General features: G+C 34.8%; 1 protein-coding gene across 1 annotated transcript in view; it reads left to right on the top strand.

Moving 5' to 3' along the window:
* ATG7 (autophagy related 7) overlaps positions 1-13352 on the top strand; it is a 122157-nt gene that overhangs the window by 23453 nt on the left and 85352 nt on the right. The window lies entirely within an intron of this gene.

Genomic DNA, 13352 nt, shown 5'->3' on the forward strand with positions numbered 1-13352 from the left:
TTGGCAGGAATTTGTTTGGAGCAGGCAGTATGTGAATAAGACAACCTCTGACTTTTCTGTTCCCCATCAGAGCTGACAATATGAGCATCTCAAAGTTACTTTTGTTCACTTTTTAAATCCTTTCCAAATTAAAAAAAAAAATTCAAATGCAGCCAACTCACAATTACTACAGTTCTGATGTATTTCGGATGTATTTCTGGTGCAATACAGCAGACTTTATTCTTCTGCTCAACCCAAGCTCTAGTTACAAATGTGTTAAGGATACTGTTTTTCAAATTGCTGGATAGACTTATTTTTGTTTGTGATATTGACACAGTCCTTCAAAAAAACTGCCTGCTGACCTTGTCCCCATAGTCATATCCCCTGTGATATTATCATTGGGGATTAAAAGTATTCTGTGCCTCTTTATGTTGCTATCTGAGTGACTCAGCTTGGATGCTTCCATTGTATAAATAAATAATTTGTTTCTAAGTGGTATATTTAGATTCTATTGATTTTTTTTTTTATTTTTTTTTTTTTTTTTATGCTAAGCATGAATCTTGATTCAGAAAAAGATAAACCTACTGCTGTGTTTTCTTTGCAACATTCAGGTTATCACAAGGTTTGGTCTATATAAAATCAGTCTAATTTTGTTTATAATTTTATGTAGTAACCAGTGCTTACCCATGAGTCGTTTTATGCAATGAGGTCCCCCTGGGTTCTCCCTGGGTTCTCTCTCTTCAGTAACTCTGGGATCTCTCCAGTTCTTTCTCAGGAGTCTCTCTCCCATACCCCTGAAGCTTTTCTGCCTGTTACTGTGGACACTGTCAGCTGCAGGATGGGTAGACATTATCCGATTCTCAATTGGCTTGTTCAGATACCCTCAGCACAAGGCTTTTGTCCTCTCTGGCACTCATAATCTGCTCATCTGGAAGGTTCTCCACAGTTTCCAACTTTGGCACTAATTGATAATTTCGTAGCTTTCACGACAACTGACAGGTTACTTTATTATAACTGAGTTACTCCCTTATCCTATAGGGTTCTTTGTAGTTAAAATGCTAATGCTCTTGTCAGCCAGGCCCAACCTATGCCAACTGCTGCAGTATATGTGAGGGAGATTTTTTGACCTCTCGTGTCTCAATAGGAAGAAAAAGCCAAATCTAAGTCGTGTTCGTTTAGTGATCCAGGTACTCCCTTCTGATTTATCTTTGGAGAAGTTTTTGCTTTTTTAGTTCAAAAATGAATGTTGTAATTTCAAGATATTTTTCTGTAGTTATCTAAATGTTTCCTGTGATCATATGAGGTGGTAATATGAAGGGGATTTTACTTATGCTAGGTCAGTTTGTTTTGAAAAGTAACTTCAGTAATTTTGACAGTTGAATCTTTGTGAGTCTTACATATATACAGTGACTTTGTTTCAAAATGGTGACTCTACACCAGACCTCTGGAGAACAGATCTGTAATTTGAACTTTCTCTTAACACCTAAAAAGGGGTAGTGAAGAAGTGATCCCCCCTCCCCGCCTCCCCCCCCAACAAAAAGCTAGAAATATTATATTATGTAGTAGAGGTTTTTTTAGACTATTTCCCAGTAAACTTTAGAAAGTTTACTGTTTCTACTGGAAAAATAATGACCTTACAGTTCACATATTCCCTGATGATGAGAATGTCAACTGTCCACTCAGTCCTGTCTGATTTATTTTACATCCCTACATGATTTTACTTGCATTATTGTTCTATTTTGGGCTATGCTTTGAGACATGATCCACATAAAATACGGAATTTAATTGGAAAACTTTCAATTGAATTATGACTTCTGTTTTCACATTGACATTTAGTGACTATCATCAGTGTCATCTCTCTTAGAAGGTATAACGCAAAGATCAACTTTAGTAGGTATGAAATGAAAATAGACAATTTTTTTCAAATATTGTGACATCTATTCCTTTTACAAACTGCTGATTTCTCTTAGCAGTCAACCATGTAATCAATTCAGTGAGTGCAATGTTTTCTCCAGAGGTCTAGAATTAACTGTTACTTTCTGGTGTGTTTTTTTTTGTGTTGCCCTTTGTTCATTTGGTTAGCCCACTTGTGTGGAAAAAGAAGAATAGTAACCAATTAATGCAGCAGTCCTCTTCATTAAGAAGATATTCCGTTGTGGATAATAAATGTTACACACTCATAGTCTTAGTCTGTCATAAATGAACTGAATTTATTTCCAGGAAGTGTCTTGGAGTTCCTAGGATAACAGAAATACAAAGCAATGTGGTATCAGAAAGACTTGGTTTTGTTGTTTTCCTTTCTTTTCCTGGGTCATTATGTATGACTTGGTTTCTGCAAAAATACCTTAGTCTTAATACTGTTTAAATTGCAGTTGGCTTCTGAGGTTTATGCCATTTCAACTGCATGAAATGCATGAAGTGCATATTGGGAGTATTTTCCATAATAGACTTCAATATTAATTAAGGCATTGTTATTTGTATTGCAGAGCTGCCTAAGTTCTGTTCTTAGTGATGTCTCTTCATTGTAGTAGACCTGTAAAAGCACAGAATAAAAAAGATGATCAATACTCCAAAGAGCCCCTGCTGCGAAGTGTTTTCAGTGCTATTTCTGTTAGCAGAAGCAATGGTCTGGAATTTTGAAATTACGTATCAGTAGTATCATGTGACCAACATAATTTAGGAATGCACAACAGTTAAGCTTTCAGATTATATGTTATAGAGATGGGAAAATAAAATGTGTTTAACTGGTTATACTATGACTTTTTTTTTCATCAAACTTTGCAATCAGAAAAGTCAAACTCCAGGTGGTGCTGTGCCTCTATTCATGTTTAAATAGTGTTGCATTTAGATAGTTGTGCCGTTATTTGTACATAGAGAAACAGCAATATATATTGAATATAAATTTACTACAGGTGTTATTGAGGCTCACTGTGTTAGAACAGTATTACACTAATTATAGCCGTTCTTTATCTTTTTATTGAATGTATGTGTCTGGTTCATGTTGAACTTAGGAAGTGTTTTTTGCAATTGTGAAGTAGTATTGTAATGTTTTTCATCTTCTAGATCCGTGGATTTTTATCAAGATTTGATAATGTTCTTCCAGTCAGCTTGGCATTTGATAAGTGCACAGCCTGTTCAACCAAAGTAAGTCTTGAGTTTGTCTGTACTTTATTTATATGTACAGAATGGTCTTGCTGTAGGTCGGTCTTGGGGTGCCAAGGACTGCTTTGTATTTCACATTCTCTCTTACTTCCTTAGGGCTTGGAATCTGTGTTCTTACTTCAGCTAAAGTGCTCTTGCCCTCATACCCTTCTTTTTTAGCTGTTTTCTAAATTTCTTTGGCATCACCTATTAGCATGCTATCTGCACACAAACGTTCTAGTCAGCTGAAGAAACCAAGCAGAGACTAGGGCTAACACATTTCGGAAAAGTTTGTCACGTAAATACTCTCAATATCTTTTAGCTTTGTAAGAAGGAATAAAATTGGTATTGTTTTAGTTGTTTAAGAAATTATTTCTGATGTCTGATGAATAAATACATATTTTTAGCTTTCTTTAACTTAGTATCATTACAAATATGAGAAGTTGTCTACATTTCCGGTTTATGATACAAAACAAACATATAAAGAACATGTAAGAAAAAAAAATTACTTCCATAACATTTATTTATTGAAAAGACTGTTTCATTTTGATGCTAGTGTTGACAGTCCTGAATCACCTAATGGATTTACAGCTGTTGCTTGGATCTGAGCTGTGTCTTGCCGGAACACTAGGGCACTAATGTGTCTGTGTGATGCCTCCTCTTCAGTCTCGGATTGTTTTCCTGTACTGTGGCCTTGAAGTTTTTTCTGGCAAGTTTTGTATGGCCGTGTAGTGCATGTACAAGAAGTTTTGACTGGGATATCTCGATATGAAGATTCAGAGGTTTTGACTTATGATTTGGACTGCTTGGGAGTGTCATTAATTTAGTTCACTTTTATGTACCTTGAGACTTACTGCAGGAAGTTCCTTCCGTTCTTTTCACTGCACTTGTCCTTCTTCTTTCAAACACTCTTGAGGCACTGTCATTTTTTTGAGGACTTGCACAATTTCTTCTTCTACAGTATTCCTTTTATTTCTCTAGGCTATCTGGGTACATTTGACAAATTTTGAAGGACCATTAACGTCCATTTTCTCCTTCAGAATTGAAACACTAAACATAAAACTGATGTTATTTTTAGAAACATATATCTACCCTCCTCAGTAGCTGAAAGCTCAGCAGTAGCTAAAACTTTATGATCATGGGGCCTGAGAAGTTAAGCTGTTAGAATAAGCTTTTTTCCCGTTTTTTTTTTTTCAATTTGTTTCTTTTTATCTCTGATCCAGGACATGTTGATACATAAAAACAATAAAAACATACATTGATGTAGATAAATTAAATGCAGGTATCAATTTTTTGTTAGCAAATCATTTCCTCTTGGAGGTCATTTTAAGAGAGTCCTGTTTTACATAAACAGACTTGATGATTTAATAAAAACTGACTTGGATTTTAGCAGCTGTGCTATTCCCAGAGAGATCACTTTTCATGTGGTTTTGCGTATTAAATTACTTCTGTGCTGAAAAGGTTGCCTCATTGGCGCACGTATTTCCTTACAGTAGAAACACAGCATTTGTTTACTTTGCTAACTTTCTATTTGTTAGCGTAAGAGTATGTCACCCTGCATTATCTGGAAATCTGATGCTAATAGTTTGAAATGACAAATCTAATTAAAGTTTAAGTGTAGTCTGTGTGGTGGTTTGTTTTGGGTTGGTTTGTTGTTTTTTTTTAATGCAGCAATTTAGCATAATTTCATCCTGATCTATGTCAGATTTACTGTAATTTCAAACTTCTAGCACAGGAGAGAAGTGGCTCTTCTGATATAATTGAATTTGCTGGTAGTTTATTCATTTTCTTCTTTTTTATGTCAGCATTCTCTTTCTTGAGCTCTTGTCACTGTAACTCTTAAAACATAAAACTAATGAATGAGGAATTTAAAAAAAAAAATTCCAGTAGATTCTTAAGCCATCCAGTACAGCTGGATGACTTAAGAGAAGCTGCTAATGATCTGCATGTTTAGAGATTAGATTCCATTTCATTTTGACTCACAGTCATGACATCATTTCTCTGTTTTTGAAGCCAAAGAGACCAGACATCCCAGCAGCCAGCTATTCCTTACCCAGAATTGTCCTAAACAGGCTGCATGCCAGAGAAGCTTCCCACAGGCAATTGTTCAGGAATTTTGGGATGGTCGCAGCAGGAAACCGATCTATTTTTATTCAGGGCCAAATTTTCCTTGGATGATTCCCCCCTCTGTCTTATTCTGGTTCCGCACAAGCGTATGCTAGAATGGAAAGTATCTTCTTTCACAGCTAATGGCGCTGTGCTGCCAGTTGAGTAGTAGGTCTGAGGAACTTGTCAAACTTGTCCTGTTATTGAGAAGGGAGAGTCCAAAGTTCTTTAGTATAAATATTTTTTGTAATAACTGCTTTACTTACAGAATAAGAATGTTAAACTTATTACTTAACATGCTAATTCAGCTGTCTGTTTACGCTGTTGGGAGCAAAATAAAGATGTTTTCTCGTAATGTTGAGGTGAGAAGCATTACAATCCTGCAGAAAAGTAGAGTGGTCCTGATCCTGTACTACCTGATCCTTGCAGGCAACTGGCTAAAGCCTTGAAACATGAATGTTAAAATATGTATCTTCCTTAATGCGAAACTGCCAGTGTTTATATTTTAATGAGGGTAATGAAAATTTTCCTGTCATTGCTCCTCCCTCTTCCTTGTACATCATGGACTGAACCAGGAGACCTCATAGATTCAGAGTTTAATGTCAGAAAAGATTATTGCTACTAACCAATAAACAGATATACAGATGCCCCCTCTGTTTTTACATATAGCTCACAGATTCTATTTCCTCCAGAGTTTGGATTTATCGTCCATGTGCTAGAAAGCTAGTTTATTTTCCTTAAAGATACTTCTCTCCTTCCCCTCCTAAAATTGTTCTGATGTGTAATTATCTGCACTATCAAATTAAAAAAAAAGTGTCATAACTATCTCTACTAATATTCACATTCTTTCTCAACTTTTTATTCAGTATGCTGAAAAATTGAGCTGCTTAAGTCATAGTTTTTGAACTACTGAGTAATTTTACTGACTTACCTTTAAATATTTTTCAATTTCATTGCATTTCATGAAGGGGTAGACACTAGGATCAGAGATAGTATTCTGGGCACTATGTTACAATTTCTGTTTTCAGTCAAGATATTTCCCTACCGTTGCAGATGTTTTCCATTTTTAACATCCCAGGAATACATTAAACACTTTTCCTGTGACATTTACTAAGTGCCTGTGTTGCGTAAGTTATTTATGAGTATTTTAGTTTTGAAATCTATCATCATGTAGACATAACAATGCTTTTATTGTTCTCCTCTGCTAACTGCTTTGCATGCATTTTTACTTTAAATGGTTCTGATCAGTTATGACAGTAACCTGCACTATTCAGGAACTTACTGACGTTTTTCAGTTGAGATAATTTTAATTTTGATTCCAGCAAAACCCTTCATATTTGCCCTAGCTGCGTTGAGAAGACTTTCATATTTGCTTTCTCCCAGTAACAGCATATTGTAAGATCTGTCAATGAAACTTTTTAATCTTTTTATATTACACATTTCTCAGTTCAAGTTTTGTGTTGATGTTAAATAGAGATGTAGAAGTCGTGGGGGGAAAAAAAGCCTTCATCTTTCCTGTACTTAAAAAAAGCTAACTCTTGCATAGCTTGCAGAAATAATGGAGGAAGTGGGGAGAAAAGTTTGTCCTTCAGGAATGAACACTGCGAAAAATTTAAAGGAATGTTTAAAAAGAGTTATTTCTGTAGCCGTGCTGTAACATTAACTCTATGTAGCTGAGTCCCTTTATAAATTTCCTTATTTCCTGAATTTACACGTTAACATTTGACACTTCTGTGTACAGTGCAGCCTCTGTATTAATATTGGATAGATTTCGTTCATACTTAAAGAATGCATCATTAACATACCTAGGCATATTTTCAGCATACTGAGTTAAATGTCATACTTTTCTTACTGTTGAGGAGGCATGGAAATTTGCTTTATCATAAGTGACATACAAAAATTTATCACTTTTGATTTTCCTCTTTGAAAAAATGTCCTTTTAACTGGGGGAAGCAGGAGACAGGATTTTCTTGCCCATAACTTTTGAAATCTCAGACAGTCTTTACCTCTTGGGATATAAATTTTAAATTCAGTGAGAGAATTGAAATAATTTATATTTTAAAAATTAGTCATGGTGAGGATGGTTTTACTGCTGGTTGCCTGGAAGATGTGTGCTCTGGAAAATAATGCTCGGTCTTACTTTTTTCAAAAATACTGAATTTTTTTTATGAAGTCAACAAAATATAATGTAGATTATCCCAAGTAAAAGGATACTAACAGAAGGAAGCTGTGATGCGTACTAAGAACGCCCCATCACACACTAAGAAATTATGACCGTGGCGATATGACCATTATAATGGAATTTTGTTCCCTTAGAGGAGGGCAAATGTGATCAAGAACCCCAGAAATCTTAAAAGTAATATGAACTTGAAACATTACCCTATTTTGTGAACAGAGAAAAGGGTGTGGAATCAGTGGTGTATTCAGTTTTGTGCCTTGGAGATGGTGGGAAGGTATCTGTACAGACAGGATGGATGAGAATTGAAAAATGGAACTTAAAAAAACAACAACACTGGAATCTAGTAAGGTGGGAGAGAGCTCATAATCTCTGTCCTATATCTAAAAAAAAATACATGATGTTGATGAAGTATGTGTAGTTCAATGGAGAAGTTATGTCTTGTTACTCCTTGCTTAGTCCATCATGATGACTGGAAACATCGTAGCTAATCCTGTGCGAAGGCAGTAGTGCCAAATAAACTACCTTGCGAATAACAGATCCACAATAAAGGTCGTAAACGGAAGGAGCATGGAGTAAGATAGAAAATGTTTATGTTCAATCTTAAATCATACCATTTCCCAAAATTCAGAAAGCAAGTTGATGTTCCCATGTGTTAGCACTGTTATGGCTAGGTTGTAAAGAGTTAGAAATGATGAATGTTTTGCAGCAGTTATTCAGAGTTGTGGGATATGGGTTTATTGACATTTAATAGATAGCATAGGTTGTTGACACCAAACAGACTCCCAAAGTCAACAGAAGAAAGGATTTTTAAAAAATAAAATGTGATGCGTTATCTTATGGTACTGAAAAGAAATAATGTTCTTCAAAAATTCAGTCAGATCACAAGAAGGATAGTTCAAAACTTTAACCAGTACTGCTGCTGGCAGTGTTTACTTGTCCTCTTCTTCCCTCCCCCAGGCATGCTGATGCTTAAAATCTTTAATTAACAATTGCTCTTAGCCATTCTATTGTGTCTTCATTTCAACTTGTAACATATCTGTGAAATGGCTTCTTAATCAATTTATTGTTTTGTTATGTTTTCTTCAACTAAGATAAACGTAGCAAGTGTAAAAGAATAGAGGAGACTTTCTTTTTTTCTTTTTGACTAATCTGTCTTATTCTCTGTTGTAGTTTAGTTGGGGTTGCAGCAGGAAGTAATTTCTTGCTGTTATTACTTACTGTTTCTCTTAGGAGAAGAAACTATTGTGCTTCTCCACAACAAATCAGTAAGACATTATTCCATTTTAGCTTATATTGTTAATATATTTATCTATATTAAGAATTGACATGGTTTATAAAAAGTTAAAGATCAGTTTATGTCTTGTGAGACTAAATCACCCACCCAAATATTTTCATGTGGGTGAGGTTTTGGTTTGCATTCAGGGCTCTGAGAGGAGGATGCATTTTCAAAACTTCTGACTTCAGGATAGGTAAATCTTAGCCTCTCAGAAGCAAAATGTTTGTTTTGAGTGTGGGTGTTTGCAACTGTATTTAAATGGTGAAAACTGGAGATTTGCATCTTTCATGTTTTGCTGAGCAAACCCAGTTTTTATTACCCAGCCCCCTATTCTAAGATAATTGTCTTTATTCTAGCCAATCCATTTGTCTTCATCATTTAAGACTTCTTCCTGGATGGCAGATGCAACCATTAGATATCTTAAGGAGTTTAAATACAACTTGGCATAGAGAATATATGTTTAAATAACAAAGTAAAACAACATTCCTCCCCAGATCATTATGGTCTGGAGTCTTGTCTTCATGGCACAAGGGAGCAGATAGCTAAGGTTTACTGCGAAGTGGTTTCCAGAGCCATTTTTTAGTATTGTGTTCTTTGCGATGGAAATTTTCAACTCCACCGATTAAATGATTAAGGTTTCTTGAGAGGGAGAGAGAAAGAGGAAGGGAGAAAAAAACAACAGAAAACATGCAACTCTCTGAAACTTGTATTCCCTCTTCCTTTTACTCCAGAAAATCAGCAATTCTGTTGTTCTTTCTTTTGGTTTCGAATAGTAAAGTTGCTAGATTAAGAATTCCTTTCTAGTAATAAGTAACACACTTTTGCCCTTCAGAGAAGAAAACAAATGGTTTTGTTATTCCGTATTTCATTTATTTGGTGAATTTGTTAAGTGTTTCCTGATGTTTAAGTGAAACAGCATGTCCATTTATGCTGATGTGGCAGCGTACCATGTTAGATACTACTATCAAAGCTATGTTGCAGAGAATCTCAGAATTTGGTCCAAGAAGCAGCCGGTGTGACTGACTGGTCCATGGTATTGACTAGTTTACTTGTGTCCAAGTTAAATAGCATTAAAAGAAGTAAAAATATGTTCCAGTAATTGTTCAGTGATCTTATATGGATGTAAGATGTTATTCTAAGCAGTTGTAAGTGGGGGAGAGAATGGTTTATGAAGACCATCTTAAACAGAAATCTGTATTATCTGAACTAAAAGAACAGAATTAATTGAAGTCTTTAAGTGAAAATACTCATATAATATAGTTTCTGCACCATGAATAAAAATAATTTTCCCATTTGTAAGTTTAACTAACTTTAAAATACTGTATTTAAGGGAAAGAAGAAATCTACCATTGTTAAAAACAATTGATTCGTATTTCTGACAGGTTGTATTTCTGTTGCATTTAAATTAAATTCTATGGGTCTTAGAGTTTGTTTGTTTCAATAGTTCTTCCTCCAATTCATTTACATTTTAACTACAATTAGTACGAAGACCAAGTACAAGGACTATCAATCAGTAGGAAAGAGATAGCATCACCACAGTTTCCTCATATTGACATGTTCAATGTCTAGCTGTGTTTAGAATACCATTTTTAAATTATTCTGATGGCAACTTAATGCTGTCTTGTCATCTCTCTGTGAAGCTGTTACAGTATTCTTTTTGTGTCACAAAACTGAACTGAAATACTTTGACTTAAAATATATACTTGCTGACGGACTCTTATATAAGAATTGTAAAAACGAAGTTGGAGAATACTTAACTGGATAAAAACTAGGAACATACAATGTTTGCTGATGGTATGGTGATGATGTTCATCCTACCGTTGCTGAACGTAGAAACGGTTCAAACCTGATTCTGTAGGTTTCGGTCTGAAACTCAAAAGGTCATTTATTCATTTTACTCGATATAAGTAATTTGTAATTGTTCTTTTTACTCCATAAGAGTTTTGCATACTTGCAACCTAGTGCCTTTATTCCCTTATTTATTGTTCAGTTATTCCAAGGATTCAGTGCATATTCATCAAAGAAAATATAGGCATGGTATGCTTCATGTGTGCCATTTATGCCTAGATTTTTTTTATTTGTAAGCTGAGGAATCGCTTTAAGTAAAAAAAGCCCAAATGTTCCTGGCTGGAACATGTATGATTCTTTAACATTAGTGACTGTTAAAAGTCATTTAATATGTTGACATATTTAGTGCAATAAGTGAGACAAAATACTTGTTCATATCAGTTATGTGCAAAGAGTGCTAATTGTCAATTGTTACAGTGTATATAAGAAAAACTTGAACTAATTTGAAAAATTGGCAGGGTTACCTAAAGGTTAAAGTCTAAATCACATGAATGAAAATTTTCATGCATACAAGGTTATGGTTCCAGGCACTCTTTTGGATTGATAATTTTGATAGACAAGTACTTCAGATTTATACAGTGCAGCACTGTGTGCATTTGATAATTTTGGCCATAGTTCTACCTCTACATACTAAAAAGTAATGCCAACATGCAGCACTGAAAGAATGGAACTGCATCCATGTCTCTTTCTTCTATGGTCCAGTCTTGTAACAGTTGTCTCATGGAATTGGGGGATGATGTAAGATTCTGATTATTTTTTTCCCTAATCTTTATGCAAATAGAACTTGCTTTATTATAATCCCATATTTAAATTATGCTAAAATTTTAGATTGTAATATTTAAATGTTATAGAGTTTCCTTGTATTTGAATTACATTTTTAATGTCATGAGATTAAAGGGATGGGTACTACATCTTTTCCCAGATATTTTTTAATACTTTCCTATTTTTAACTATTGTAGTTTTTTCTTGTATGCTTTTCTGCATTCTTCACATTGCAGTCTTTGACAGGAGTCTGTCTACATTTATACCTGTTTTCTTTTGTTAAACTTAGCAAATCACCAGTCTCACTTTGTTGGGCAGCTGTTCTTTTGTTTGCAAATGACAATGTAGGCATTTTTTAACAGTTTAAGTTTAACCTTTATTCAATTTTTCCACATTTTTACAGGGTTGCCTATATCTGTGTCTTTGCAGAAGTGCTTCTGTTTTCTTTGAAATTGGAAAAAAGTGAAGGAAATTGAATTAAAAAATTACAGTAAAATAAGTGAAACTGATGAAATCCAGTAAATATGTGTGGGTTTGGTGAAAATACTGTTGTTCCTTCAGTGCTGTTTTGCATAGGGATTGTAGGACATACAGATAATAAAATCCTCAGCTCTGAAATAGTCTAGAAAAAAAGGATTTTTAAGATAGAGATCTGGATTTATGAACTACTGAGCAGCTGCAATTTCCACTTAAGGTAGTGATAGTTTTGGGTGCTTAGTGTCTGACAGATAATGCCTTAGTTGTTGAACTGCTGATGACAGGAGAGAGCTAGATGGAATAAATGACTTCATTTGCAGTACCCACTCGTTACGGGCTTTTTGCTTGCGTAAGTCAACCCATCAAAGATGGACCACTCCAGTCTTTATAGAATCAAATTGTATAAACAGCCAAAACAATATTCAGCGTAAGACAGTTGCTTTTCTATGAGAAGAATGATTTTCTTAGATGTTTGGGGAAGTGACCTTGCTTCACTCCCAACAGTAGGGATTGTCTGCAGAAAATGGATAGTTCCTGGACTGTTTCTTCAAGGCAAAACAGAGAGTTGTGCTGTATTGCCTGTCCCTGTATATGGGTAACAAACAGATTATCCAGCCACAAATCGTCAATAACCTCAGATGGGGAAAAAGAAGGGCTTTCTGCAGTTGCTGTACAGTAAATAGTGACTAATGCCAGTATGAACTGGAGCCAAAAATGTTGTAACTGCTGATGAGCTAATCAGCATAAATTTTGGACAGGAAGCAGAATGGGGATAAATAAAGCTGTAAATATCCATTCAGTGTAAAATGTGGAGTGAGCAAGAGATGGCTGTTAGGTGACTGAAGGATATACCCATGTATTAAAAGAGGTCAGGACAGATGATCTAATGATATTGTCTACTTGAAAACTCTTTTGTTCCTCTATTCTCAGTCTCTAAAATGGAGATGTTTATTTTCTTCTACTTCCTCTCTCTTTATCCCTTCCTTTCTTTTCACTTCTATTTACTAGTGCTTTAGGCAAGGAATGCCTTAAGCTTGTATGCTGTTCAGTGGAATGTCCTTACATTGACTGTAATCTGAAGTTGCCATTATGTTTAAAATAATTTGTGAGCAATATTTTAGAAAGGAAAGAGTAGCTAAAATAAAAATCTCGCAGTTTTGTCTGTATTATTAGTCTATGAATTTGTATCAGGAAAAATGGTTACTTGTATATAAAACACATCAAGGTTATTTCAGAAAAGCTCAGAATGCGTGCAGTTCCTGAAAACTTAGTGTTGACAAGACCACGCTTAAACTGACATATCTTAAATTTCTAAGAATTCTACTTTTCTCCTTTTCATTATTCAGAAGAAGAAACCGAGAAGTCATAAGCTAAAAAAAAAATCATGTTGAGACCTTTCAGGACCTATTTTTCAGTAAGTTAATGCTCCATTTTCTGTCTATTGCAATTCAAAATCGATGTAGGTAACAGCAACAGAGAAAACACATTTGTATCACTACATTCCTACTCTAAAGTAAACTAACAATCTCTTAAATGAATTTTCAGCATATTGTACTTGGATTAGTTAAGGTTTTGTACTGATTT

This window comes from Cariama cristata, unplaced genomic scaffold (assembly GCF_000690535.1).
Source record: "Cariama cristata isolate BGI_N322 unplaced genomic scaffold, ASM69053v1 scaffold13526, whole genome shotgun sequence".
NCBI lineage: Eukaryota > Metazoa > Chordata > Aves > Cariamiformes > Cariamidae > Cariama > Cariama cristata.